The sequence below is a fragment of the Pipra filicauda genome, unplaced genomic scaffold, assembly GCF_003945595.2.
Source record: "Pipra filicauda isolate LSUMZ 115617 unplaced genomic scaffold, ASM394559v2 scaffold148_size1903560_pilon, whole genome shotgun sequence".
In the NCBI taxonomy this organism is placed as follows: domain Eukaryota; kingdom Metazoa; phylum Chordata; class Aves; order Passeriformes; family Pipridae; genus Pipra; species Pipra filicauda.
In genome coordinates this window covers 474,030-501,868 of record NW_024103973.1, presented here as the reverse complement: position 1 = coordinate 501,868, position 27,839 = coordinate 474,030, and the positions used below count along the sequence as shown (strand labels likewise).

At 38.2% G+C, this 27,839-nt stretch overlaps 1 protein-coding gene across 1 annotated transcript in view; it reads left to right on the top strand.

The window, feature by feature from the left end:
- Nucleotides 1-27,839, top strand: part of FHIT (fragile histidine triad diadenosine triphosphatase) — a 546,368-nt gene that overhangs the window by 175,031 nt on the left and 343,498 nt on the right. The gene's annotated exons all lie outside the window — the stretch shown is intronic.

Sequence of the window (27,839 nt, the reverse complement as noted above, 5' to 3'; positions counted from 1 at the left end):
TCAACTGTGTGAAACTGTACTGGGATTTTCTGGTGTCCTTAAGCAGGAAGACTATGGAAGGCAAATGCCATTCATGTTTTCTCCGAAAAGAAGGATCATAATTGGTGATAATAAAACTTGAAAGGGTCCTCTAGGCTGAAGAGCATTAGAAATATTAGCCAGGGCTAATCTGGGACAGACAACATCATAAAAATTTGCCTCTCACTCAGCATAGGGCCCTAAGAGTTTCATGAACTGGCTACCAAAATATTATAACATGCAAGTTTTTACATTTTGCAGATAACTGAGGCATCTTTTAATGCCATAAGATTTGAGGGGGGGGGAAGTCATAGGAAAAAGAGCCCTGTGAGGAAGGGAAACATCTCTGCTGGGCAATTGCAGAGCCTTCCTACCGAGAAGCAGCATCTGGTAGGTGTCATACTTTTGATAAATCTTCTAGGAAGCTGTGCCACTGCAAAACAGTGGCAAATGGGCTTTCCTAGGTATAAGAACTTCCTTTCCAGCCAGAGATAAAGCCTTATTCTCCAAGCTGAGGAAAGAAAGAACAGCTGGTAAGGTTTAAAATTTGGTTAACATAGAAACTCAGAAAAAGGAATGGGTTCATTCCCTACAGGATGCATCCAGGGGTTGGGGCTGGTATGCAATACCATTTCTCTGGACCACATGCAATAATTTAATAAACATATTTATATTTTATTAACTGAAGTTATTAGTTCATGTTTCCTTAGTCACTTTGAGTTAAGAGAGTTACATATGGCTGACTTTTAAAGGCAGTGAAGTGTGAGAAAAAGTGAATAAACATGTGATTGTGTGGTTGGTGTAAATTTTTACTATAAAACCAACAATGAGAGAATAGAGCCTGGAAGAAAGGCAGAGAAAATCTCGTTTTGATAATTGAATTCTCTCCAAAGAACTGCACCAATCATGCAACTAGTAAATTGCTATTATCCAAGATGAGTATTCAAGTTCAGTGGTTTATTGAATTATATCAGTTCACTGAATGATTAACTTCCCTGTTTTGTTACCAGTGCATGGCATAAAGAGAGTATACAAATAAAAAAATCAAATATGCCGTAGAGTTGATGTATTTCCTCATTTCTCTTCTGTGAACTTTATTGTTTAGATAGAGAATCAAGTAATTTTTCCTTTCAAGCTGTAGTGGAGATGTTTGGGAAGAGTTAGAGGCTTTCACTTGAATGCAAAGATTTTTACTCTCTGGTAGGAGGCAGCTGTTCTTTAGAGAACCAACACAGAAACTTGACCCAGCAGGTTTTTTGCTTTCTCTCTCCCTTTAGAATGCAAAGATATATGAAAATTAAGTCTAGGAGATATTTTTGTTGCTACTGCCTTATATATGAAATAATAACACCTCTGGTAAGACTCTTTAGCAAACGTGTGATCGAGTAGAGGCTGTGCTGCAGGGTGTGAAGAGATGAAGGAGTGCTGATATCAGGAGGGAAGTCACAACCCAGATTTCTTACCACCTTGTGGTTTTCTTCCGTGCTTGTTCTCAGTGGATTCCTGCACAGATATTGAACTGAAAAGCTGCAGGTATATGAACCATAAAGCACTTCGTGGCTTTTGAAACTGGAAAACGTTTAAGATCAGTTTTATTGCTTTCTGTGTTTTACCTTAGAACACATTTCTGTGGTGGCATATGTTTATTTGAAAAATATCAAGTAGAAATGAAGAACTGCTGGTGCTTGATTTTGAGATGTGCACTTTCTAAAGTTGAAAACAGCCTGGCACTGGCTGGCACAGCATTCATTTGGGAGCCAGGGTAATGAGGAACACCTTGTGGTCTCGGACTGATGCCTGGTCTTAGGAAGCTGATACATCCCATGTCCAGCTCTTTTCCAGGCTGTTTCCTTGTGGATTTTCCTTTGTTTCATTTAAAATGAAAAATACAAAAAATAATTACTGAATTGATAAAGTATCTTCTCATTTTAATTTCCCTTAATCTTTCCCAGAACTTTCACAGATTAGTTGTCACACACATTGACAAAACAGGATGTTGTGACTGTGGATAAGGAACAGTCTGGAAATTTTGCCTTTGGACACCTTAAAAGATACTTTAGGGGAGTTTTCTGATTTGTGTGACTGTTAGGAAGATGTGTGGCATTTGTCTCCCGCCTTCTCTTCTCTAACCCTTCACGCCCCTCAAATTTTTAAACAATAGAATACACATCTGACAGCAAAAATGGAATTTTTAAGAGCTGACTGACCAGAGATATTTTCTCTGGATGCGTTTTTTATACAGTGTTTTAAGAAAATAGGATATATCCCAAGAAAGATAATTTTTAAACTGCTGGGAAATGGTCACATATATCCTTTTTGAGTTTGTTGGTTTAGTTTGTTTTTTTAATTATGGTTTTAACATAGTTCCTTGTACTATCAGTTAAAAGAGGGGAAAGTGACTGGAAATTCCAGGGCTGCAGCAGGGATGGAGGAATGACTACTTCTGCTATTTGCAAGTAGTCTTAAATCTGAACATTTCAGGTGAAGTCACATCCTTCAAAATTAAATGTCGAAACCTTTCATCTCCTTAGGAGACATAAATCCATACAGAAAGCAATGCCTTTATGAGCAGGGTTGAAGACATCTGCTTCACACCAGCAGCACAAGCAGTGACTGGGATTACACAGTTATAATACAATGGCCTAAGAGACCTATTTTAATATCAATAAGAAAAAAGTAAAGTATGATTTCTTTTTATCCTCTCATAAGGGTTTAATTAAAGGTTTTGTTTTCTTGAGGCAGTCCTACTATTGGCAGCACAGTAGGAGTAGAATAAGTTGGTGTGAAATCTGCATGTTAAAAAGGGCAAAATATTTTACATTTGTAAAAGATATCATTTTTTTGTGGTTTTCTCTCTAGTTGTTTAAACAAATTTTATTATAAAAATTATCAAGTCTTAAAAACTCAGAATACCTTAAAATGTACCATTTTCTTAAAACCAAACTACAGAAATCTCACTGGGGGGAAGGAAAACTCATCTTTCACAATAATAATTTTGATGAATTGTTTAGATATGAATTTAAATCTGAAAGAAGGAAAATGAAGTATTTTGGTGATGTAAATAATGTGGTAGCAAACTGCACACACTTTCCTTTTAGCCTGTGTTTTTTTTATTAGTATTACTGACTTCAATGTTGAAATTAAAGCAAACAAACAGTTCAGTAGTTGGAGCATTAATGTTCAGTGGACCTGTGAGTTGTATAGAGCAAGTTGGTTCAGGGAAAGGTGTTGTTTTGGTTGATTGTGTGGGATTAACACAGTTTTGATCAAAGCTCCGTTATGCTACTGCTCTTTGCTGGCAGTACAAATATATGATGAGCTCACTTTTTATAGGTTTTTATTTGGCTTCTGGTGTCATCTTGCTGTTTTTTGGGGAGGTTCTCAAAGCATTATTACCATTCAAGCACAACTGTTGTGTTACTGCAAAGAAGCAAATCATCTGAGATAGTGATCACCTCATTGGTAAGTCAGTAAGAAGGTCTTCAGAAGGCTGGATTCACTTCCCAACTCTGCCACTGACTTTCCTTTCTTTTCTTTTATCTTTGTCTCAGAAAGCCAGGAATGGCACTGCTGTTCTCATGAGGCTGAACAGATGTTTTCTGATACCAGAATGTTTGGCATTTGACACCTCAAATAGCATAAGAACATTAATGCTTGTAAGATATTCTGCTATTCTTGTTACTACCTACGACATCACCGTCATAAACACTCTTAAATACTGGGGAAAAACACGATGCATTTAAAGCTAGCAGGGCACACATCACAGTTGTTCTTCCAGCCAAAACAAGATCAGAGAGATGCAGATCGTGACCTACCTTATGATTCATCCCCAAAGCCTCATGTTAACAGTACCCAGTATTCTGTAATTTGTTCATACTTTGCTTTTAGAGAAGACAAAATACATGTGTGGGTGCTGGATGGGTTCTGCTGCTCCCTGTGAAAATGGAGTGCTCTGCTTTGTATTGCACTGGGTAGGTCATTTCTTCTTCTTAGATCCATATGGTACTCTTTAAAAATTAAAAATCTTCCTGAAGAATAACTTTTAAAGTAAACTTTCACAGATGGGTTTTGGTAAGATGTCAACAAACATGACCTTTCAATCTCTAGTGCAAATGGCAATAAAACCCAAGCCTATCTAATCTGCCTGCAAATAGCTGTAGCTTCACTGATCTAGTCTAATCAAAGGAACAAGCCCACAGGGGTTTAAAGGATTTCTTGCTGTTGCTGCAGCCATTAATTTAATTGCTAGAGTACAGTGAACTCTCAGAGTACAGTAAATGTTTGGATCTGCAGGGAGATAAACAGCTGAACCCTTGGAAATAAAATCTAAAGCAAATAGGGTTTTCTCTGCAATTAGTGTTGTCTTAAAGTATGTTTTAAAAGCAGGCCCCAGTGGAGCTGACATGAGTTATCATCTGCATTTCCATGTGATATACCACTAGTTATTCCAACATGTCCTGCAGTAGCTCCAGTGAATAGGCTGAAGCTGCCAAGTGAAATGCTGAGAGCTAACGTGTGCCAGCAGTGCACGTGGGGGTGGCAATGCTCACTCCATCATCTGCCTGGCTGCTGCCTCCTCCTCCTCTTAAAATTATAGTCTGAATTCTGAGATGCTCTTCCCTCCCAAGGATGAATTTTCAAGGTGCTACTGCACTTTTAATTACAGTTAAACCTTACTAGACAGGGCAGTGCTTAAATTATTAGTGGAATGTAAAGAACTGATGATATGGAGGAAAAGGACTTCTTGTTGAACAGTCCAAAGTGTGCAGGCATGAAGTGATTCCAGGCTGAGGAAAGTTTCTGAATTTCAATTTTCTGTGGTGCTTCTCAGAGCAGAGTTGCCTTCCTTTCAGTCTCACAGATATTTAACTTCTGATATTAATGTTAATCGAAGCACGGCTTTAGCAATAGTTGTATAAGGTGTCTTTTTGTTTTAATCAAGAACAGAAAATGAATGTTATTTTTAAGAAAAACTAATTTCTCTGTAAAAGTCTGTGAGCAATTTACTGGTCAGCAAAGTTGGGTGCCTTCCCTTTTGGCAATACACATTCCCACTTATGGAATGATGAATCGATTTCATTTAATAATGAGAATTGGCTTGAGGCAAAGTGAAGCTTAGAATAACACAAAAAATAGGCTCTTATTGGGTTAGAGTTTGAATTGCCCTCTACCTGCTCTCCATCTCAGCTCTGACACGGCTCCTTTTGCTGTCCCCTTGCTCAGGAAAAGCTGCTGTCCAGCCTGTAGAGTTCACGGAACAGAGAAGGGTTGTAACGTGGAGGCAAATGTTCACTATGAAAAAGAGTAGAATTTAAAGACATTTGTAGCTGAAAATGCAGGATCCCAAGTATGATTGTAGATTCTTAAGGTATTTGTGTGAGATTTTCAGATGGTTAGATGAGCAAGGACTTACATTTGTGGCTGTGAATTTTAATTTACTGATGAGCAATGAATCCTGAAGGTTTAACTTAGCTGTACCTTGCAGTGCTGCCAAATATTTAGGAGAAACCAAGCTTTTCATTATATCTTTTTAGTGCAGGGTGTGAGAGTACAAATGTATTAAGGTAGGCATCAGTCTGCTTTCTTTTTAATGGAAAATTGAAGACCTGGGTTTGGTGTCCCGTTGTCATCCACAAACCCCACTGGCTTTTCCTCATAGTGAAGGACAGGCAGTTTAGTGCTCCCTCCCTGCTTCTCGTGTCAGCCACTTCATCCCTTGCCATGGACCTTAGGCAATTTTCTGAAATGAATTTCTCCCTGGGCTTGGCTAATCCTGTGGAAGCAGTGAATGAGAAGATTTAAGAAAAACCTGTAAAAATTGTCAAGTTTATTTATAAATCAAATGTGATCACCGAAATGTAGGAAAATTCTAGGGAAAACTGACTCTAACAGTGTGATCCAAATTACAGTCTTTTACAAACGTGCACTTGAACAACCCCTACCTTGCCAGCAGAACCTCCCCTGTGCAGAAGAGCTAAGGAAAGAATTTCATAACTGTTTAGGCACTGAAGATGCAGCTGACTATCCAACAACAGCTTCAAAATTACTTTGGTAATTTTTAATGAAGACCTTTTATAGTTCTGTCTGACCACAGGCAACATTCCTAAAAAGAAAAAGAAATACGTAGCATTTAATGCCTATTAGTGACTTCTTAATCCACGGTGTGAACTTGTCTTTTGTTTGTATTGTGCTGCTTCAGAAGGGAGTGAATTTCTATATGCTGGCATTGTGATCTAGGACTACACTTGCAGTGTACTTAAAACCAGTCAGGTATAGAATAAGGAAAACTCCAACAGTGCCCTCAAATTTTTTTTAGAAAAGCTTTGCTCAGGCATATAGTAATTAAACTGTTCATGACTGCATGTAATTACATCATTATGTACACAGTCCTGTTTCTGTAATTTGGATCATTGGAGGGCAAAGTGTCAAAATCTCTATAATGATGTTTAATTCCGTTTTAACATTTCCTAGAGGAATTGCTTTGAGTTTATTTTCAAACCACAAAACTTAGGAAACCCCTTGAAGTTTGTGTGAATTATGTAAGTTACAACTACTTTTCTGAATGGGTTTGATCATACAATCATTAGCTGCCATACCTTCTGATCTCTCTCTTTGATTCCAACAAACATGCAGGACTTACAGAAACACGATTCTTCTGGATTTTCTCTGTACTTTTCGGAGCCTAAATATTGGATGAAGTGATTTCATTGTTCACATGAATGCATACTTTCATTCTTTTAGTTTGCAATCACTCTACAGAAATTTTATGTATTGGTGTCAGTTTTTGCAGTGAAATGTATAGGAACTGCCACTGGACTCTTTAATGAAGTCAATACAACAGTCTAATGTGGCTTTCTTTGTTCATGCTGTACTCTCCTTTGTTCAATTTAAAAAAATGAGAGAGGTGAAAATAATATGTATCTTGAGAGCTATAAATGTACATGTGGGTTTTTTCCCCCCTGAGTTATGACTTTTTTCACTTTGCAGAAATGTTTTTAGAAGTAATCATATTCCTAGAATAATAATTCAGAAGGTTTATGATTAATTACTACTGCCATTAAATATTAAGATATTTAAAGACACTGTTTCCTACAGTTGGATTTTTCATGTGAAATGAGTAACTGCAAGGTTTTGGGGGTTTAATAGAAGATTTTATCTTGGTTTCTCATAAGAGTCTGACCATTGCATTCAGTGGGCTTTGAATCAAGATGTAAAACAGGATAAAAAAGCTGCACTGAATCTTACCGGACATGAGGTCAAGTCTCTGCTCTTTCAGTGACCATCTTTGACCTTGAAAAGATTTTTGTCTCTTCCTGCCTCTTTTTCTCTATGTTTTAGCCATAGTGAAACTATAATCACAATCTGTGGAAGTTGCAGGAACTCAGATTTCACTGAGGTTATGAAATGACGTCGTGGAAGCAGTGCCAGTTTCTCCATGGATGGCAGAGTGTGCCTGAAGCAGCAGGATGGCTAATTAGGCACAATCTTAGCCTGTGTCTCATTTTCTCCCTATACCAGGGCAGAATAATTGTTCCACTTCCCTCCCATGTTTTTAAAAATGTACTCATTAAATTGTAACCTTTTTGAGACACTCTCCCTTATTATGCATGGAGCATAATAAGGAGCTATTTTTAGTATAAATTAATATATAAATTAATAAATAGTTTGGTTAAAAGATGAATAAAAATTGTTAATTTCTTTAGCAGGCATGTGCTTCTTTTGGAAGCCAAAGAGATAGTTCAGAATTTTTGGACAAAGTTTTTATATTTAAAAGTGCATAAAATCCTGGTTGCAGTTCTCATCAAGAAGAAAAGTTATCTAATATCAGGTAGCTTTGATTTCTTTGAGAACACTGGTAGCTAGCCATAGCTTGGTCTATAATTGGCCTCTTAGGATGTCTGTTTTGTTGTTTGTGTGGTGGACAGGGTGAACATGGTGCCAAATTATTAACTAGCACAAGCCAACAGAGTAATCACATTTTAAAAAATCTTGATGCTTTTCCCAGGCCTAATAATGGTATCTGTTCATTGTACATTAGCTCTTAGGGACACAACCTGGAAATCAGGAGTGCTATTAAGCTAATTACAACACATACCAAAACATGTTCCTGCCCCAAAAAGACGAGAGTGCAAATTATACACAAATTGCATGTGGTTTCTCTAATAGTAGTGTGTATGAACAGTAAATGCCCTTTGTCCTGACCTTTCTATTTATGGAACTTTGCACTTATGAAGACAAGAGTGAAAAGAAAATGATTTTCCTCTACCAAATTTGAAAGGCAGGGGCAAACTAGTGCTTATGGAAAGACAATTTATTATCTAAGTGCCAGGAAGATGTATTCATTTACTGGAACTCAGTATCAAAGTGGACAAGAGACACTGCTGGACAAACAAGGCTTTCCAGATTCCTTGTAAACATTCTGTAAAATGTCCCAGCAACTTGTTAGGTGAGAGAGGATGGCAGGTTTCAAATGCCAAGAAATCACTGAAATGCCTATTGGCTACAGGAAGGAAAATGAGATAACATGGGCTCTTAAAGCTTTTGACTGCCAGGCTTGGAATAATAAAGGACTTTATTTCATAGTGAGCATACAAGACATACAAAAAGTCAAGAAAGCTTATGAAGACTTTATAAGGAATATTTAGCACAAAATGAGGAGTAGATGAGCCAAGTATCCCAGGAAGAGAATAATTAGAAGAAAGCCAGTAGTCTAAAGACACACAATTAGAAACTGGCACATATCCAGCTGCTATAAACTCAAGTTATTCCAGGGCAAGAAATACACCACTGTATACTGAAATTGCAGTCAGCTTATCTTAAGCAGCAGCTTGTATCCAGGCAGTGTGTGGTGCTCTGTCCTGAACAAACAGAAACCATATCTCACTGGCAGAGGAATCAAAGATAACTGTGTATGCAAAGGTGCCACTCGTCAGGAATTATGTATTTCAACATACAAATTCTTCAGGATGCTGATACTGTATTTATGGGGGGGAGGGCGGCAATAGAGAATTTGGGGGTTAGACATACACCATAATCTTATATAGCTACTTCAAGAATGCACTTTATAAAAATCTTAAAATGCTCAGTGGGAGGAGATCTTGTTTTGAGCAGTGTTGCCTGCTGTGCAGTGTTTGGTGAGGTTTTGGGGAAGCTGGCAGCAGCTCTACACTTTTTCAGACTGTACTAAATGAAATACTTAGTGCTCTCATACAGAAGTTTATTATTCACTTGAAGAACAGGTTCAGCAATATGAAAGCACCTCTGTTCCCCCTCTGCTGCTTCCAGAGAGACCTTCTGGTGTGATGCTTCCAAATATATTTGGCCTTTGACCTCAAAGCAAGATTGACATTGCTGTTGATACTGTCAAGAACCTTCTTGTATGGCTGTGGGGAAGGTGAGAAGACTTATAAGCATGTGGTTCCAGTTGTGTGTTACAGGTAATAAAGGCTGACACACTGATCTGATAGTGTTTTGTAGGCTTTTTCTAGATTTTTATTTTTTTTCAATTCTTGAAATACAAACATGAATTTATAATATACAGAAGTGTGGCTGAAACAATCCAGATGGTACAGGAGCTGCCTAGCAGTGGTGGTCTAAAAAGGATGAGACATGGCATTGTGGATGGGAGGAGGCTGAAGAGAACATGCTGATTTACAAACTTCATCAGAGGCATGGCAGTTAAAAAGGAAAAGTTAAAAGCACATATTTTCCTTTCTTCACTTTGTGCTGAATATCCATATCTACAGCCTTTCCTCTAGACGTGTACCTGAATGCTGCATGTGGTGCTCCTGGAATTTCTCCTCACACAGCCTTTCAGATCACTAATAAACCCACATTATGCATTTCCTGCTCCCTCCACCCTCCCCCTTGTCCTTCTGTTTCTGTTCTTTGAATTAACAGCAATGACAACATTTTTTACAAAAGGTCCAAAATAGATTTGTTCTGGTGGTATATCTTCCCCCTTTCCCTCCCTCTCCCTCTCTCTCTCCCTCTCCTCTGAATAGCAGTTGCTTCCTGCAAAGCATGTCAGGAGCAACAAACTCGCTGTCAGGTATCCCTGGCTTAGTTAGTTCTGCAGCCAGAGCCAGCACATGTTGGAAGAGCACATGCCCCATCACCCACCTGCCTTCCCTCAGGGCCAGTGAAATCCACTTTTGCATGTCTGAGCTTGTTTTCAACTTGTTTTCCCTTTTTGCCATGATTATTTCTACTTCACATGATATCCTTACAGGCAATCCTTTAAAATCTAGCAGACAAAGGCCCCATTCTCAGAAATCATTTCTGTATTTAAGAGTGTTTTAATTCAGTATGACAATCCTATCACTGTTTTCCTCAAATGACAACTCTATACAGTCCTTCTTTCTCCCGTGTCAACTTTGAAAGCTTTAATTATGATCTCAGCAGCGGGAATCTTGTTTCAATGCAGGCAATGCAAGAATATCTGCCATGCTGTAAATCACTTTAATAACAGGGGCTTTTTTATTTAGAGTAAGTAAAGCTATTATTATTACCAGAAAAATCACACAGGTCTTATTTGCTGGACACAGCTTGTCATTCTGCGTGAAGTCCAACACAACAAGTGAAGACTGCAAGGGAGAGGAGTGCTATCCTTCCAAGATAACTCAATGTCATCTATATTTCTATAAATACAGAAAACCTAGAACAAAACTGACATTACAAAGTTAGTCAGGAGTTAGGAAATAGCAGAATTAAAATAATTTGTACAGTTCTTTTGGTTCCTGTGTATATGTGCCAACACTAATTACGTGATCAAACTATTTCTTTTTCAAGATCTCTGCATTTTCAGTATGCACAAAGAGTGGTGGAAGCTTCAGGAGCAGCTGTTGAGGGTTTTGCTTCCTTGCATGATTGACTGTATGGCCCTAGTTTTTATACACTGTACTAGGACTATCTGCAGTATTATTTGCTTTATAGACTTTCCTGTGACACTTATCACATCTGCTTGTATGAACTTCACAAAAGTAATGAACTTCTGCTCACGCTACCTCTGCTGGGAAATGATGTGATGGTTTTTATGCTCATTTATCTTCATAGGTAGAGAAACAGTGAGCATAAACATCAGCTAATTTGGGGAGCCCAATCCGAGTCATTATTTTTCAGAGCTCTGTTTTATGTAGCCTTGTAACATTCAAAGTTCGTCTCTTCCTTTATTGGCAGCGATGAGAAAAGAAAGGAGTAGTTTTGTAAATCAGCACCACATCAAACTCAGAAATATTCAATAAACAAAAACACAAAATAAATTATTTTGCACCACACCTTGCAGGTCTAGTTTCTGTTGCCCTGGTGCACAATCCTCCCATGTCGTTCACTTTAGATTGTCTCTGTCCTTTCCTCTCAGGCCAGTTGGGTACCTGACCAGATTTTTGCTCACTCAGTCGAAGTCTTCACACTTAACTCCTCTGTTTTCCTTTCCCCACCACTAATTTTCTTGCTCTCTGAGCTCTTAACAGGACAAATAAGTTTAACTGTTTATGTTTTTGTACTGCCCTCCTCGAGATGTACTTTTACCAATTGGTTTAATTCTCCCTCCTGGTTTGGACCAGTTTTTAGTGGCAGCAGAATTTGGGAGTGTCTCCATCCTCAAGGATGTGTGGTCATGGTAACATACAAGTGGTTGCATCTCATGAGAGATGCAGGAGGAAAGAAGCCCAGGGATGATCTGTAGGAGCAGAGCTGGTCCTTTCATTTAGCACTAAGCTAAGGAACATCAAACTTTAGCACAGGGAGGCTGTATTGTGATGGTAGTTATTTGACTGAGGCTGTTGAAATGGCAATTCTTCATCTGACTTTATTGCACACACAAATGTAGAGGGATTTTTGACAAAGAATGCCCGGTGAGCTCCTCCTTCCCACTGCTCACAGCTAAAGTGCAGGAGCGTAATCAAGGGAAAGGTCACCAAACTTTTTATAATAGGTAAAAGAAACTTATTCACCATAAAGCCTGCTGACCAAAATAGCTGCAAAGGTTGGTTAAATGCCATCTGCTTGGAAACAATGGTGTTAGGCATTCAAAGGGAATTTAGCTGGATAATGATCCACATGCAAAGGTGCAGTACATTTCTAACAGCTCTTCACTGAAAAGCAAATGTTCCAACGCTTTAAAAGTCTTTTTTTTTGCAGTGGGGTTGGAGGGCAGGGCCAGTTCCTTTGGGGTTGAGATTGGAAAGGTCTGGATCCATTAATTCAGGGACTTACTGTATAAAGAATGCCTGCACTTCCAGTGAGGTATTAGGACTGTAAAGTTAAATATTTTATTACAGTGTAAAATCTAGAAATTGGTAGTTTTAGGAGCATTTTAGTATAGGCTTAGTGTCATAGCCATTAATTTGTTAAAAAGTGATAGATCTTTGTAAGCACAGTTCTGCTGAATGTGTTGTGTAATACTGTAATTGTACATGCTCCTTTAGAATCGGGATGTGAATCATATTTACCTGTAGAATAAAATAATTTGATTAGTCAATGTATACAAATAGTCCATTTTGCAAAACAGTGTATGCAACAATGAAACTTGGCTTTAATCTCTTTGTTGCAGAAAGCATATTCTAGTTTGTCTGTACATATTGGACAGTAAATCAATCTTCAGCAAAGATCTGCTTAGGATTTTTTTGCCTCGTAAGTTCCTGCAGTCTCTGTGATATTTAACACCCAGGACGGGCAGAGGCAGCAGAGCCACCTGGCTGGGCTTCTGCTTTCTCTGTGGCCCTTTCTGAGCTTCACTGCAAGATTTTGTGTTTGTGTGTGTGTGGAAAAGAGGGAAAAGAATTCAAGAACGTGTGTGTGTGTGTGCATGGTAAACTTTAAAAATACCATTCAGCAAACTGGCAGCATTATTGTGACAGGGAAAAAGTTTGGGAAAATACCGGTATGGTGCTTGGTTTCTAGGGTGCACTTCCATGACCTTGGATTCTTTCACTTAGGTTTTTGGTGCTTAGCTTTTTCCATTTGGGAACCAGGATTAGTTCTGGTCCACTTGACCCATAACTGCTTGCTTTAAAGGCCAGTGATTTTCCCTTATGCAAGGTGTGTTTGGTGTGTTCATAACGGTTCAAGCCCTTTGTTGCTTCGTGTGTTAGTTACTCCATAAATGGAAAACCTAAAACTTTGATTTTATCTTCTGATTCCATAATTGCTGGAGGAAACAAATCATGTTGGGCATTTAAAGAGTAAGACACTATTTAAAATAACTTTAATGTATAATTGCTGATCTTTGGTGTCATAAAGATACCTGGTTACAAGATGATACTATGTAGCTGAGATGTAAAATTTATAGCTTTGGGAATAATGGGAAGTAATTGGCAGTCAAACCTGATAGTTCTGCATTTCCCTCTCTCCTTTTTCCAGTGTTGTCTATTTTTAAAGCAACTGGCCAGAGGGCTCATCTAGGGACCATTTTGTTAGACTGTAACTAGGATGGTGTTGTCTGTGTTGTATTTATTTGGTAAGAGTAATGGAACATTAATCAAATATTTTTTTCAATTGACTGTTCTCCGCAGCGGGAATACTGATGAAACAACTGGGGTTGGGAGTAAATTAAGATGATAAATTAGTTGAATGCTCATATTGTGTCCCCTAGCCCATTGTTCTAAGTGATTCTGTGTGATTTTTTTATCTTTAAATGAGATAGGATTGTTTCTACTTTTTCTGCAGATGTGATTGTCTTTGAGAAGAGCATCTGCATTTATTTCTTACAAATCGCTAGTCACAAATTTTATCTACTGCTCTAGTTTTGCATATAAATAACTTTAGGATTTTCTTTCCTATAAAAATAGAATAACATATGATGCTACTTGTCAAGCTGTATTGTACAAAGAAAAGGATCTTTGTGAGGTGCAGACAGGACAAGCTAATAAAAAGACTCTGTCATGAGGACTTTTGAGAGTTTTACCTGTATTTGCAAAAAATTTCAGAAGCATTTTTAAGTTCTGATATTTTATGTACTTGAAATGCTGAACTGCCACACATAAAACTTCACTTTTAAAAATGGTCAATTATTAAATTTACCTCCATTTGAACAAATGAATGGCTGTAAGTCAGAAATTAGTCTCCTAGTTCTGCAACTTGATTTAACATTAAAAACCAGTCAATATCTGTAGAAGATCCCTGCTATAACATTTTCCTTCTATATGTTTTCTTAGTTAGAAATTCTCAGTGTGCGTAAATATGTGTGTTTTTTCTCATTACTTCTTTTTCTTTGTATGAATATACATATTTATAAGCTCTTGTAGCTTCTCTCCCAGTTCTTCAGTAATGGCAGAAAAAAACCCATTGCTAGTAAATAAATCTACATAAAGCAATGTTTTGCTTTCTTGTTTTTCTTTAATAAAATTGTATACACTCTTAATGAAAATCCCCATAGGATAAGTTTGGAGCTTTGTGTATTTGCAAGCACTTCAGAGCATTCCAGGGAATAGTTCTCTGAGACATCTGCAAGAGGAGTCCCTCCCTGATTAAGCTGAAATTCTGCTTAGGTAAATGCTGTAACTATTTGAGCACCTTTGGTTCCTTCTGGGGTTGTTATCTTTGGCTGGAAATACTGAAGTAATCATTTAAGGAGAGAGAGGGAATAAGATCTTGCTCTGTGGAGGATTCCTGGAGTAGCAGCCTTGCTTCAGTGAACGCAGTAGAACAGCATTAACTGCGAGCCTGGCAGTGCTCCACCAGCAGTGTCTGGGAGGCCTCTCCAGGGAGGTGAAGAGGAGGCAAATGAACACGGATTTCCGGGCTCAGGGAAGGGCATTTTAAGCTCTGAGCTGTACCATTAAAAGGGAACTGGCTCTACTTTCAAGCTTTTTGAAGTGGGCTCTTGTTTTCTCCTTGCCTGTCTTATGGATACCCAGGATAAATATTTGATGTCAGGTTGAATTAACCATGTTGTTCTGAACTGAGAAAATCTGGTGCTGTTTCATTGCAGTCTGGTGGGAAAAAACAAGATAAATAATGGAATAACTTAATCAAAACCAGTTTGGAGTTCTTTAGTGTGTTTTTTGCTTGCTTGTTTGTTTGTTGTTGTTGTTGTTATTTTTACTTTCTAGTTTCAATGTTCAGCCAGAAAGCCAGATATTCACACTGTTCCTCTTATTATGAAATCATGAACTGATTCATGACTGAGCTTACCTTGCAAAGAATCTGTTCAGGGGGTGCACTGCACAGCAACCTGCCGTGGATCGTGCCATAAGGAATGGTGTGGGAGAGAAAGCAGACTGCACAGAGCTGTTGGATTTAATGTGGTTGGTGTGCTTTGCGATGGGAAACATGGAATCTTACTTTTTAATTCATTTTCCAGTCAGACAAAATAGTAACCGAAGCCTGTGCACGCTTATTTAGACCTGTGAGTTGCAATACTGAAATCCAGGTTGGAATCAGAAGTGGTGCCCAACTAATTTTTCAGTGCTGTTTACCAGACAGTTTCAAAGCCAATTAAAAAAAAGAAAAGGGTGAAAATTGTATATTGACAGTAAAAAAGTCTGTTGCTATCAGGAAAAAGAAAGGAAAACATAATTACCTCAACGTATAAGGATATACAGTCACTCAGTGTACTTCAAAAGCATTCTCTGTATCTTCATTTATCATCATTATAAAGCATTTCCAAAAGAGTGATTTACCTTTATCAAGTTGTGAAAGGCATTTGCCTTCATGCATCCTTACCCATGTAAATTAAAATGTTTTACTTTGGTATTTTAGAGTTGCACATGTGCATTATTCTTCATAAAAGTTTAAGTGACAAAATATGGATGCTGTTTTTTAAACTAAAAATAAAATAAGCAAAAATGAAAGTTTTGTATGAAAAGACTAGGGCCAAGGGAGAAAAATACAATGTTGGGCATGGTACATTAAATACAGAATAACAGTTTGCTGTATGCACTGGAGTTCAGCGGTAGTAAAGGATGCATTATAGCTTTTCAGTAATTTGCACGGTTTAAGAGGATATTTTTAGTAAAATCAGTACCCAGAGTCCCAGCAGGTAAAAATAATTGTGCTTCCATTAATCTTGAGCTATTTTTGTCATCTGACAAAATGGTTATGGAAGAGAAGAGCTGGTCACAAGTAGGAAGTTCTCCAGAGCAGCACTGGATGCGTTGGAGAGAATCTCCAGGGCTGTGCAGCACATGAGGGCTGCAGGCTGGAATTGTTTAACCTGCCAGTTTCCCCCAACATCCATCAAAATCTGAGGGAAGGCATTTCAATTCTTTTAGATGCATCTCTATATTCTGGGTGCTGGTTGGTGTTCAGCAGCAGAAGGTGTTTGTGGTTTGTGTGTCAGTCTCTCGTGGGCCTGGCGAGAAGCCACACATGCAAACTGATGCATCCTGAGCCTCAACAGGAGTGAGAAACAATCAAAATAAACCAAAAATGCCTCTGTCTGCACAAGCAGCTTCTTCATGCAGAAGGCAACTGATAAGTGGTGACATTTCTCATCATCACATTTTTTCAGAAGTACCATTGATTAAAACCAGTCACACAAGTCGGAGTAGGTGCAGAGTAAATTCCTGCCTCTGTGTCCTGTGGATGCCTGTGGGCTGAAGAGAGTATTTTCTATTTTTGAGCTTGATTAGTCTTTTACTGCTTTGGAAATAGGTGTTGGAACTGCAAAATGAGGATGCTGTTAAGATGGGCAGGTACATCTTCAAAAAAAGGGCTAAAAGTTTAAAGTGGGCAGGCTGATGATTTTGGTCATCTTATATAGATAACTGCAATGGAGTAACCATATTCTGGTGGGCTTTTTTTCATGCCTTTGTTACTAGTTTTCCTTTTCCTTTTATCCTCCCAGACAGCTTTGTCACCTTTGCTCTCAGTCTATGACTTTTCTAGCTTTATGATCTATTCAGTAAAATCTTTATATTCCCCAAAAGGTTTTAATGGCATTTAAAGCTTATCTGTCTTCCACAGAAAAGGAAAATACCCTTTGTTTTCTGTGACACGTGTACATATAACTTATTAAATTGTATGTTTATTTTATCTTGTCCTGTAACATTTAGGTGCTTCAGTGATGTTAGAGGCATGCTGTGCCTCCTCTGCAGTGGATTACTTCTAAGTGCTGCTGCTGCCTCGTGGAACAGTTCTTTTTCATCAGCTGTTTTCAGTGTTGAGACAGGGTTTGGTTTGGTGATGACTCCCTTGTTTGCCAGTTGCTATTCATAGCCAGGCTTATACCTTACATATTGAAAGTGTAATTTCTGTGCCTGGAATTTACATGATTTTTTGCTCAGGTAAAATAAACATATTTCATTTTCCTTAGCTTGCAGTTCCTCTCTTGTTGACCCCTCTGAAATCCATGCTTTGAAAAAGTGATGTGAAGGACATCCAGATTCAGTGGCCTCTGAGTCTTTTCAGGGATTGACACTGATGCTGGGGAGCAGCAGGTCATCATCCTCATGGCTCATTTTTGTTTAAGAAACTTCTTTTTTTTTTTTCTCCCTGAGCATTATTTGCAGCCCATTTTATTCTCTTTTTTTAGCCACTTCATTCTGTTTCCTGTAACACTAAATCAGCCTGTCCAGTAGGTTACAGTAGAGCTTGAGAGTTCCCATCACACTGCAAAGCTGCTGTGAGATGAACTAACTGTGAACAGCCTCCAGCATTCCTTTTGCTGCCAAAATGAGTTAGGTAGCTCTGATACTCCTTAAATGATGACTTTCAAAATTGTGAAAGGAAATGAGAGTTCTTTTTCTGAAAATTAAAAAAAATTGGCAGCATGAAACTATTTTTTAGACCATCCCTGTCAATTTTTCTTGCTTATGAATATATGTATTTACTAATGAACTGTTTTTTCTTCCTGCTAGCTCTGTCCTCCAACTAAATCAGCGTGGTCCTTATTAGTCTTTACTTTCTTTGAAAGCAACATCTTTATTCTACTTTTTTGCCTTTTTCTCTTTGTTGTGTCGCATCTACAAGTGCAGAAACTTGTTATGTTCCATAATTAAAAACAAATTTTAAACCATTTTCATTCAGTGGAATAGATAAATTTCTTTGTCTCTCTTTTTTAAAAAATTAAAAATATGTCCATCTCAATTAATGTGGAAAGGTGAAGTGCAGGATTACAGGACAGCTTTTCTGGCATGACCAATTCTTGCTTGTTTCTGCTGTGGATTCAGGCTGAATATTGCCTGAAAATTGTTGCCTCATGTTTCTCTCACAGAGGTGTAATAGTGATGAAAAAGCTTTCTCTATTTCTGTATTACCACTACGGACCATTTCACACCTCTGTGTATTTATAGAGAGATATATGTGCTGGGCAACAATATTTTCATACACATGAAGATAAAAAGAAGAGTTTATCATGATTCTGAATCAGGGATAATGACTGAATGCTTGGCAACTTCTTTTAAGGAAACAAGTGGAGTAAAGAAGACAAGGACTCTGCTGATCCCTTTGTCAGGCTGGCTAATGCAGGAATTCTGAATGGGAACCTGGTGGTAGGAGGTAAAATAAAAGGTGACATTTAAACTGATGACATGATAATTTCACTCCTTCCTCTAGAGCTTGAAATTGCATCTTCTTCTGTATCTATGATCTGTTCTTTCTGAAAGGAACATGTCTTGGAGCACCATGCACTGTCACAAAAATCTTGCTGTAGGTGTGAAATGAATGTGTGTAATGTCTGTATTTACAGGCAATCTATGAAATATTTCTTCCCTTTTCGAAGTACAAGCTGCAAGCTGAGACAAAGTGTTCAGTTTTTGAAGGGACAGCAAATGTTCCATAATTGAGATAGCTAATATTTGATGATATCAGGATCTGAAGTTTGAATCACAGTTCTACATCTTGATGTGATACAAGAAAGGGAAAACTAGAAATATGCTGGAGTGAAGATGTTGCCTGTAAGGGAAGAGAGGGCTGATATAGCTGAGGGACAGAATTGATGTAACAGTTTGTTGGTAAATACATGGATATATATAAAGTACTATGGAAAGGGGGAAAAATAGAAATATTATGCTGAAAATGATAGTCCGAAGAAAAGAAAAATATTTTAATGACTTTAATACTGGCTGCTGTTAGAAAGGGTAGAAGAAACACAAATAGATATGGCTTTCTGATAGTAGTGCAATTTATTTTGTTTCCTGTGTTATATCCTTGCATATGCAGTTCTTCCAGGAAAGAAAAAAAAATGGGAAAAAAAATCTAATACAGGCATTGGGTTTGAATTTATAGAAGAAATTCATTTTCTTTAACTGTTGTCTATCTATTTAGCTGGTATAAAAACATATATAATTTCAGAAAAGTAGAAAATTGTTTTGTTTAATACAGGCAAAAATAACTATGAATATAGCCACTTCATTCTTTTATCCTTCCTTACAGTCTATTTTAACCAGTTTTTTCATGCCCTAAAAAAGGCACAAAGAAAGGAAGAACAGACAGTCCTGATTGTAGCTGGGTCGATTCCAATAGTATCAAGGGAATGGAATACATAAAAGGAGTAAGAACAGATAAAAGTGATTGGATATGACACTTAGGATACTAAAGAAATACTAGAATAATCATAAGCAATATAATGGTTGTGAGAAGTGAAGTCTTTCATTAGATCATCTTATATTGCTAGGAAAAGAAAAACATATTTTGAGACAGAAGCATGTTTTCAGCTCTTTAGTTGTGGTCCACTTACTGCAAATGTGTCCTGATATACTTAGCATGCCCTTCTCCCTTATTTTTTGCACAGTATCGTTCAGCTTTTAGTTTTGTTCAGAACTCATCTTCAAGTTCAGTCTTAGCAAATATGGTGGCTGGTTGGAATAAGTATCTAATTACAGAATGAATTGGCTGTTTGATACCAGCTGTTGTAGATGTTTACTTATTTATTTATTTATTTTCCAGAGATCTTGCATGTGTTGTCTTAAAATTCACATGAACAGATTGAGAAACTTCTGAAATGCAGAAATTTCTTCTATCATTAGGGTGAGCAGAGATGTTTTGTCTTTGGAGATTTTGTGGCCCATTAACCCTAAATGATACTAATAATGTAGTTCTAAATGTCTGCTCTCCATGTGAAGTACAATTGTATAACATGCCACTGGAGCATCATGCTTTTAGTCTTGTATTTAGGGTGTGACTTCGGTGATTTTAGTGCATAGTGCCCCACTGTTTTTAAAAAATACAGCTACAGTAGACTTGCATGTGAAATTAGGCACCTACAAGTGTATGGCTGGTATATAAATACTTCTTTTGAATTTTGAATCTGTACAAAATCCCACTGACATTTGGAAGACTCCAGGTACAGGCATTTGTGCAGAATGCAGAGAGATGCCTGAACTTGTGATGCTCCCATTAAACATTTGAATAATATGGTATAAGAAAATTTTGGATGTAAAACTCTAGGAAATAACATCATTGGATCTTAGTGTACAACTAAGATCCAATGGAGACATGTGGAGAAGGGCAGTGGGTGCCCCTGATACACAGGAACCTGCACCCTGAGGACAGCAGCACCAAACAAACCATGTTAAACACCTCCTCTAATGGCACCTTGGGTGATTAAGAGATGGAAAACAATCTGTGGAGCATATCATGCCATCAGATATCTGGGCTACGTAGCAGAAATCATTGTGTTTCTTAGGAATTGGTGTCCCAGAAAACATAATCACTGGAATCTCTTAGTTCAGGGATTATGTGTGTTATTGGTAGCAAAGTGTAACATAAGATTATTTTAAGAACTACAAAAGTGCTAAAACTGGTGTGAAAACTGTTAGTCAAAACAGTGACAGGGTCAACTCTACCTTGCTAAGCAGCAGAATTTACATTAGGTATCTCTATTGCATTCAGCACCTGGAAATATCACTTCTTTTGGATTATGTTAGGGAAATCATGTGTGCCCAAGCACAGAATTCTGAATTGGAAATTAGAACATCTTTTGTTTGACTGCCATGACATCTGTTTTGGCTGCTTCAGTGCACATGGCTATAGTTTATTGCACATTGTTTGGAAACAGTTTTAAATTGTAGGGCAGGTGTGTATTTTGAGCATTTCCAGTCCTGTTGCAAGGCTTTCCCTGCAGGTACACATCTGACACTGTAAAATAGTTCACACGGGTGCCACTGGTATTCTGGATAAAAGGTTCTGATTGTTGTTTTCTGGAAGGCATTTTTTGGTGATGCTTAACTGAGACCCTGTGAGAGGAGACAAACATGTAAATGAAGTCAACTTCTCAGACCTCTGGGATCTGTTACAGCATGAGTTACTCTTAACAGATAATTAGCTGAGGCTGTTAATCAAGTTTAACAGGTGTGGAGTAATGAACCAGGACAGGGCATCTGCTGTGACCCGCCTCTCACTCTAATCTGGTGAGGGAGCCTAGTGCCAGTTGGAGCCCAGAATGCTTGGTAGGGAGATCCAACAATGCATTTTCCTAATGCTTCCATCAGTCTTGTGATCATCGAAGAATGGTGACATTTGCAACAGGAATACATAAAGAATCAGTCCGAAATTCCCAAAGTGGAAGCTATTAATGAATACACATTCTTCATTTTCCTCTTAGCTTTGAAAGTATTTCTTTGCTTAAGTTGAATGAGCAGTTTAACTTTTGTCCATGTTTACATGTATTTGCCTTCAAAAATGTAGTGAAATACATGTTAGAGTGCTGCTTAACTAGGACCTTTTAGAGCACTGTTGTCAAAGTAAAGATAATTTTAGTGTGTCATTTCCAAGACCTTTTTGCGATCAGAACTTTGCCGTTTCTTATTATGCATTATGATGATTTTACTTATTTAAGAGATCCAGGCTTTACAGTTCATTGTCACTGAGCAGCAACTTCAGCCCTTGGACCACTGTGTGAGCTTCTGCCCAGACCATTGAGCTGCCTGGTTTTCCCAACAATCTGCCCGTGAAGTGGGTGGTGCCAGCTTGGAATGTGAGGCCAGGCTTGGAGCTGGCTAACAGGATTGCTGATAACAGAGCACTCGTGGGGCTCCCTTTGGGTGGGTGTGAGCAAGGTTCCTGTCTGTGTGCGTGTGTGTACCTGTGTGTATAGCAAAGATCTCTGTCCTGGCTGCCTCTGCCCTTGCAGTGGCTCCTTGGCATGAGACAGAGCCAAAGCCCCGTGTCCTTCCTGGTGGAGCTCTGACAAGGGCTGTCATGTAGGTGAATGACATGTCTGTGGTGTCTGAGTACAGGAGTTCCCATGTTATCATGGGGTTTATATCACTTTGCCTCAATTTATTTGATGTACCCTTCACATCTCTTCCCAAGCTTTGCCCAAAAGGAAAAAGTAACCCAAACTTTCATTTCCTTCCTCTCACTAGATTAATCAAAGGTGCTTCTGGGTCATGTTGTGAATATTGCAGTTCTGTGATTCTAACCAAGTCTGAGGCTTTTAGATCTGTTTTGCCATTAAATGTGGTTGTAACTGTGGTTATTTTGCTCCGAGAGTCTTCTATAATCTACTTTACTTGTGCTGGTCATTATGTATCTTGGTGATCAAATTCATAGCAGTGTTTCCACCCATTCATTTTTCAGCACAGCATGGACTTGTATATCCAATAATAATTAGCATTCTGTGTAGGATAAGTATGTTTATTGCAAGTGGATGATTCAAAGCGTGTAACCAATTTCCTGGAAGAGGAAACAGCAACGCTTTCTGCTGTTGGCAGTGTTTGGCACGTGTCTTTTGGCTGATGTGAGAGATTATAGTGCTCTCATTTATATTGGGTTTAAAATCTGAGATTTTGATCACAGATCCCTGAAGTGATAGTGGGGATTAGAAAACCTGCTGCAATATTTCCTTACATGAAAAGTAAAATTCTGATCCAATGGACTCAGCAGGCGCTTCCCACTGAGCTCAGGGGATTTCGAGTATCACCCAGGAAGCCAGGAAAAGCTCAGCAGAATTGATATAATATAAAGGGAAAAGTGAGGAGAGAAACAAGCCCAGAATAACGCCCTGGGAATTCAGGATGAGGGAGATGAAGATCTCGCCCGGCTCCAGAGAGAGCGGGAGGGAAAGGGAACACAGCCAGTGGTGCTGGGGAGAGAAGGGGGATCACACGGATGGCAAATTTTAGGTGAGTGGAGTTTGGAGAAAATCAGGAGGGGAATATGGACCAGCTGGTAACCTGGGGGTGGGGAGAAAGCATCCCAGTGTGGGTGATGGAGGACCAGAATCAGAGCCAGGAGGCAAGAGAATGTGTGACTCGCTGCTTTCTATCCAGGAACAGGTGTGTGTAATATCTGATGTGTAATTTTGTCTACTAAAGGTTGTCAGTAGTGAGTGGTGCTTGGCTGTTTTATTAGAGATATACTTTTCTCTATATTTTTATTAAGGACATATAGTTTTTCCTAATGGGAGCCATTCCTGTCTATTATGTGCACTAAAGGTATGGTAAAATTCTTTTGAGAAAGCTCTTAATATACATGCAAAATAGCCATAATCCACAGTAGCCATATCTCCAACATGGATATTTGATATTTCTTTTCTCTTCCCCTATCCTCAAAAGTATGAAAAGTGATTATAGCCTATTAAGGACTTATCACTTGCCAAATTTAATTTTAAAAACCCTGATTTGTAATGCTGTGATCTGCAAGACCCTCTGGGAAATTGCATGTAGTCTCATAAGTGTGATATTAACCTGGGTCATTATTGCAAGTAACAATTTGTAGAGCTGCTGGATGAGTTTTTCCCTTTCTTGAGACCTTGTTCATCTCTTCTGCCTTGCCCTGTTTGACCTTAGGGAGGATTATGGTTCTGCTTAACTGTATGCCATCTTAAGTCATCTGGATAACTGTGCCTTCCTTTGGCTGTGCTAGTAAGACACCTTTAACTTCAGACAGCACAGAATTAAATTTTTGCATTTTGTCTCTCCTCTGGATAAAAATAAAAAAGGAAAAAATGTTAGGATCTCCTCCTTGATGTTATTTTTTGCCAACATATATAGTACAGGCCCTGTGGATTCCTTTCCTGCATTCAGAATTAACCTGTCTACTCCTCTGAGCCCTTAACCTTTGCTCCAGTAGATAAATCACTTCCTGGAAATGTCTGAAAAGTGTTTGAATGTTTTTTTTCCCCTCAGCAATGTCTTTTCTACAAATGCTTTTGTTAAGTAAAGTAGGTTTTAGTAATTCATAGGTCCCTGACTCTTTAGCAAGCCTTAAATGATTAGTCACCACTGCCATTTTCCTTCCCTTTTCAGGTTTTTTGCACTTCAAATTTTTGTTGTTCTCAGAGCACTTTAATAACAGGCAGTATTGTGTGATTTTTATCGTCCTGTGAAATAGTGAAATTGCTTTTGTAAGTAATGTCAGAGTATATTGTTCATCTCATTCCATACATGAAAATCCGTGGACTCTCTGAAGTTCGATGGTACTGTGTGTTATATCACTGGAAGCCACGTAGGCTCCAGAAAGTAGTTTTTGTTGTCCAGTTGTTGCTGCCAATTAACTTGCAGATAGAATAGAATATTTAATGCTGTATTTTTTATTTATAAAGCAGAAGGCAGCTATAGCTCTGTTGTGTCATCTTCAGATTCTTTTTAGCAGCAAAGACAGAGCTTTGCAGACTTCTGCAAGTTTCTCCAGAAGACTTTGAGTTCTGTTATAGCTTTCATTAATTTGACTTTGATATCTGTTTGAGTATTACTTAATAGACACAGTAGAAATGATATGGCTGTGTGGTAGCAGGTTGTCATTCTCTGATCCCAAAATGCACGCTGCAGTGTACATAAGGATAATGTCTTGGTCTATCAATGCTGGGAGAATAAATTGAAGTTCTTTTGTGTTTCCCCTGGATTTTTCCAACATGCATTTTTGATTATGCCAGTTCTATCAGGGAGTCGGAACAACCACAAGAAACCCTATGTCAGAAGTGCTTCCATATAATCTTTTCAAGTATTATTCAAATGATTTTAGAGGTGTTCCACTATTCCCACTCTGTTTTGGAGGTACAGAGCTGCCCAGTATTATTTAATGATTCAAAAGAGCAACAAAGTATAAATTAATATTAGTATAAATTAATTAAAAGTATGAATACATTTATATAAAAGTATAGATTGACTATGCTGTTTCATTCAGCAGTTACAGCTGTATAAGCCTGTATAAGTTTGTCTGTATGAATTGTTGATGTGATCTCTCTATCCATGTATATAGATATGAATGCAGAGATCAATCAGTCAAAAAAATCACTTTCTGCTTTTCAACCAGTATCTGTTGCTGCAAATAATGAATTTTAGTTACTGAAACTGGTCTATTTGAATCATCTGCCTGTGAAGATTCAAAATTTTTTTCTAAAGGTAACAGTCCCTGCATTATGCATTGTGTAAACCAAGTCCCAGTCCCTCCCCCATTTGTGGTAGGAGTGTGTGCTGATTTGTGTGGTCCCATCTAAAACATCTGCATTGCCTTGATTATACTGAATGTCTGACAGGCAGTTGGAAGCAGTGAAAATCCCAGACTTAGTTAGCAACAAGTTTTCTGGCTTTTGCTACAGAGAAGGAGTCAGAATGCTGCTTCTGAGACTTTGGAAAGGAATCCTTTTCAATTAAACTGGGGCTGAGCAAAAGGCTCTTGTTTTCTGTCTGTATGTTGATATGCATCTGACAGGTGTCAGCTTCAAAGCCAAGATAAAGACATAAAAGCTTATTTTGGGAAGTCTTTTGGGAGAGGAATTCTTGAAATAAATATTGGAGAGGGTAAATAATAGTTGTGGTGCTTCAGCCAGACTTGAGAATCCACAGAGCTTGACGGAGGCAACTGGTGCTCAGCCCCTGTCACTGAGCCCTCTTGGAAGTTGTTGTGTTTGGCAGACACAGGTGAGTGTTGTAGGTATCCAGGAGCTGCCTCCACTCTCTCACTGTTTGCTGTTTAGTGTGTTTATGTTATTAATGGTCTTTGACATTCATTGTAGGCTTTGTTTCAGACTGGTTTTTGGGGCCTGCCTGGAACTCAATGTCTGCAGCCTCAGAAGTTCTCTGCCTCTTTCCTACACGGTTGTAGGGAACTGAGTGTAGCCTTTTCCAGTGGTTAGTGCAACATCCACAGAGACATTGTCCCCACACCACGTTCTCCTTATTTGTACTCCAAAAACGCATTTACAGTATTCTGATTTCTTGGGTTCCCATTCCACTCCCACTCATCTGCCAAATCACTTTTAAGTGATTTGCTTTTGAAGCCAAGCAGAAACATAAATATTTTAAAACGTTGCTTTAGTATTTTGAGACCTTGTTCAGGTTATGAGAAGAGCAACTGAAATTTGGAATGTAGGAACTACTGTTAATGATGCAACAGTAGCGTAGGTTTGTTTGGCCTTTTTTTACATGACAGACTTTGTTTGTTTTAGTGAAGTGAACCATATTATATTTTCCAACAGGAAGGAAGTTTCCATGGATCTTGGTTTTTATAATTCTTATAATAGCATCAAACTGAACATTCTTACAGCAGAGACATCTGTTTTCACAGTCGCCTTCTGTAGGAAGAGACTTTGTTTTGTTTTGAAATTCATAGTTCATGTATTTTAGCAGATGATCATATTTAAGCCAGATTCTGATTGTCATCAGAACAAATTGGGAATTAACTCAGTGTATTTCACTTCATCTCTCCCAATTTATGGTAGTGTAAAGGAAAACTGAATCTAATGAATTGGCTGTTCTATTTCTGTGTTTAATTGTGCTGACAAGCATTATTTTAAGAGAAATGAGACAATGCAATTGCATATAGCTCAGAAGGCTCCAGTATTCTGACAGCTTATCAGTTTTATTTTGCTGTCCAAAAGAGTGGCTAGAGGACTTCATTTGGGTTTGACAAACAGTATGTGGTGTTCTAGCCTTCTGTGTGAAGCCTTGAGCACGCTGACACATTCTTCTAATCCAAGAAGAGTTTAAAAAAATTATTAGAAGATTTTGTATTTGTTCTCTCTGATGATTCATTTCTTATGGATGTTAGAAAACCTTCAGGTTTTGATATTAGGTCAAAAAAAATCCACTTTCCAGCACGTTGCAGCTACTGCAGTACATTTCCTAAAATACATGAATATCAGTTGTGCTTCAAAGGTGACAGTGTGGAACTTTTACAAATTATACTCTTAAATCTGTGCAGCAAATGTTTTGACTTTTTAACCTCTTCATGGCAAATCTGAGGGTCATACTTGCTTTCACTGTGTGGAAATTCAACTATATACCCAACTATGCTGGGCTCAAATTGAATTTACTTCTCCTTCCGGTTTTATTTAGCTCTTAGAATGGAAATAGATGTCCTTAGTAAATCCTGAGGCTTTTATAGCTCTAGTTTTATCTCAGACGAATTATTGGAAAATGCATAATGCCATTGATCTGACTAGAACTAACAGGAGTTTTAAATAGCAAAGAAAATAAGACCTTTAATGCTGAAAACCTCTTCCTCTCTTTTTTCTTCCCTTTCTTCCTTCCTTCCCCAAAACATCAGCAAAAGGAGCTAATAAATGCAATTGATTTATTTGGAAGTGCTGTCTGTCTTCTTCACTTTTCTTCTGAAGAGCAGAGCGTCTGTGGCAGCCCTGGCTCCAGATGTCTGTGAGACAAGCTGTAATATGTTTCAGAAAGTCCCTGTTTGATGGCAATTGTCTGGGGAAAAAAAAATGAAATAAGCTTCGTCTTTGCTACAGTAACACTTAGCTCCTGAGAACAGCCTCACAAGGAAGGAGGGCATTTCTCATGTGGGATTAACAAATCTCTGTTTGCAGTTGTTTTGGCATATTTGTAGTAAGCACAAGCAAGGGTGATGTTTTTCAGCAGCACATGCGAATTAACATCCTTTAGTTCTACCTTTCTACTGCCAATGCTGGGGCAAGAGAGCAGGATGCAAAAAACCATTCTGAAGCCTGTGGTTTAAAGAGCTTTCTGTCCCAAACA